The sequence below is a fragment of the Dipodomys merriami genome, unplaced genomic scaffold (assembly GCF_024711535.1).
Source record: "Dipodomys merriami isolate MVZ:Mamm:240054 unplaced genomic scaffold, mDipMer1.0.p SCAF_5, whole genome shotgun sequence".
NCBI classification, from domain to species: Eukaryota; Metazoa; Chordata; class Mammalia; order Rodentia; family Heteromyidae; genus Dipodomys; species Dipodomys merriami.
In genome coordinates, this window is record NW_027206068.1 from 50,768,275 (window position 1) to 50,771,643 (window position 3,369).

Genomic DNA, 3,369 nt, shown 5'->3' on the forward strand with positions numbered 1-3,369 from the left:
GGGTGGTTATTGTCAAGAAGACAATGCCAAGACCCTGGATGGGGTAAGGCCAGCCTATCAGAACAGGCTGCTGGGACAGTGAGGTAAAGAGAGGGTAGAATACTAAGTCACATAGCATGGTTTAATGGAAGCCAGTTACTGCTCCCCTAAGGTGCAAAGAAAACTGTGGCTTCCCGAGGTTTCTTTGGCGACATTATCATCAAAATAAATAAAAGCTTCATGTCAAGAGGAAAGTATTTTCAAAGAAAAAAAAGAAGGAAGAAGAAAAGAAAGAGAGAAAAGGGCAAGGAAGGAAGGAAGGAAGGAAGGAAGGAGGAAGGAAGGAAGGAAGGAAAGGAGGAAGGGAGGGAGGAAGGAAGGAAGGAAGGAAGGAAGGAAGGAAGGAAGGAAGGAAGAAAGAAAGAAAGAAAGGAAGGAAGGAAGGAAAGAAGGAAGGAAGGAAGGAATGAAAGGAGGGAGGAAAGGAGGGAGGGAGGAAGGAAAGGAGAGGGAGGGAGGGAGGAAGGAAGGAAGGAAGGAAGGAAGGAAGGAAGGAAGGAAGGAAGGAAGGAAGGATGGAAGGAAGGAAGGAAGGAAAGGAGGGAGGGAGGAAGGAAAGGAGGGAGGGAGGAAGGAAGGAAGGAAAGAAAAGAAAGAATGAAAGAAAGAAAGAATGAAAGAAAGAAAGAAAGAAAGAAAGAAAGAAAGAAAGAAAGAAAGAAAGAAAGAAAGAAAGAGGAAGGGAGGGAGGAAGGAAGGATAAAGAAAGCCTGCAATAATTTAAGGAAAGTTTAAAAATAGGTATGGTCCAGATGCCAATGTAGCTAGATCTCGTAAACCAACATAATAGGACTCAACTTTTTTCCTCCATGTTAAAATAATCTTAATGTAATTCCACTGCATTATGGAAAAAGTACATTTTATCTTGTTAACTATAAAAGGATATTGCTATGGCTCTTGTCTCTCCCAAGTTTTGTATGTGGGGAACTTGGTCCCCAGAGTGGCTGTATTAGAAAATGGCCTGGTACTTCATAAGAGGGAAGGCAATGGGGAGTCCTCAGGTTATGGGTGTGTGTCCTCAACAAGTAATTCTCTGGGATCTCTAATGGTTCTCACACGGAAGGTTGATAGAAAAAGATGAGTTTTAACCCACTCAACTTTCTGTGCTTCCCATAAGGGGGTGTGAGAATTTGCTACACACTCTCCCACCACTGCCATCCACCATTTTCCATGAGCTCTTCTCTAGACTTAAGCCCAGTGCAAGATGACATGCTGGTAAGCTTCACAAACTGTGAGTTCACCTCTTTTCTTGTTAAGGCAGTTGCCCTGGCTATTTTGTTGTGGCAATACCAAACTGACTAATACAGCCATGTACACAGAGATTGGATAGAGTAGTAGCTCTGAGAAGACTTCCAGCAAGTAGATTGGCTGAAACATGCATGAGCCATGACGGGGATACAGGCAGGATACAATCTGCTGAGTAGGTTAATTCTGAAAGTTATAAATCAAAGAGCCAGTGAAATTGAAAGGAGTAAGGTAATAAGTAAATTTCTTGTTAAACTTCATACCCCTTCCCTCATTTTTCTCCTACTTTCTCTCCCTCCACCCCTGCCCCCAAATTGTATGGATCATTTCCAACATATTGCCTTGGTTATATTGCTGCTGCATTGGTCCCCTTCCCCTTGTCTTTGTCTCACCATTCTGTTGTTCCCCTTCCATTTCTAATTCAAATAAACCTATTTACAATACCAGGGTACCAAAATCAAATACAGTGACAACAGGGGATATACAATGGGGGAAGAACATACAAAAGAAACAAAAAAAAGTCACATAGTATATTAAAAACAACAACAACAAAGAGTCAAGAGGTTTGTCTTTAAACTTAGTTGGCCAAAAGGTCAGGAATTATAGGTCAAATGTAGTACCTTGAAAATGAGTGTTCCTTTAAGGTCTGCACATTGATACACACATATATCCTAGTCTTGGTCTTGTAGTCGGTTGACCAAGTAAATAAAGTTTCTTAATATGACTCACACCACTTATACATATTATCTCATTTTATGCTCCACATTCTGAAATGCTAACATAGTGTCATAGCATGAAGAATTCCATACCACAAAACAGTGTTGCATACAGAAAAATTATATTAAATACTTCATACAATTTCTTTTATATATATATACATATATATATGAGGTATAAATGAAACAAATGCATTTTTGCCTAGATTTGTATCCATTTTCAAACTACAGCATTATGTTCCCATATAAATTTTTTTTTCAAATCTAAAACTATCCAAAGTCTAAAACACTTCTAGTCTCAAGCATTCTAGATAATGGATATTCAATCTGTGATATAGGCCTGTAATATCTAAGAGGAGCTGTGGCAGAGGAGATAAAACTAAACACTCATCATCTGACTGAGAGATGTCCACAGTCAGGGAAGAATAACAAGTATAGAGAATAATAATACACCTAGATCATAGATGAGAAAATAATTGATCAGATTACAAGTTAAAACAAGAAATGAATGCTCCTTCACCAAGTTACAAATCATGGGAAAATTAGAATGGTAAGTATTTGGTCTTTTGCATTGTGCTTGTTTTATATTTAAGAAAGTTGTGAATAGTTATTTCTTTTTCTTCTCAAAGACACACCCAATCAGCTGTAGTCTGGTGTATTTCCATTCTGGAAATTCATGGGATTCATCCATACAATCAGATCATCATTTGCAAGCATTGACTAAACAGGTAGCCAACATCAAAATTATCCAGTTCTCAGTTGTTACAATGGCTCATGCTGAAAATCCAGCTATTTGGGAAATAGAAACAGGAAAATTATAGTTTCAGTCCAAACCAAATAATTCTATGGGACGCATAAGTAGAAATGTCACAGTTCAAAACTAGTCTAGGCAAAATGACTCAGAACCTATGTAAATATTAATGTAAAGAAAAATGAGTTGAAGTTGTGACTCACATGGCAAAGTGCTTGTCTAGAAAGCAGAATCCTTGAACTCAAAACTCAGTACTATCAGAAAGAAAAGAAAAGAAAGAGAAAATAGAGAGAAGGAAAGAAGATGGAAAGAATGGGGAAGGGAAGAAGGAAGGGAGGAAAGGAGGAAGGGAGGAAGGAAATGAAAAAAATCTTATCCAGTCCTCATTATATTACAGGCAATCTGATTGCTTTGTCCTCCAAGATCTCAGAGTTCACATCGTCCCACTGGGGAACAAAACCTGTTAAAGCAGTTATTCAAACATTATAACATAATGTGGAAAATTGATAATAATAGATAAGAGTTAAGAATCATGGCTTTACTACTTGCTGGATTGAGACTGTACAGTGTAACAACATATATAGTAAAGACGTAAGAAGTCCAAACACTGATTCATTT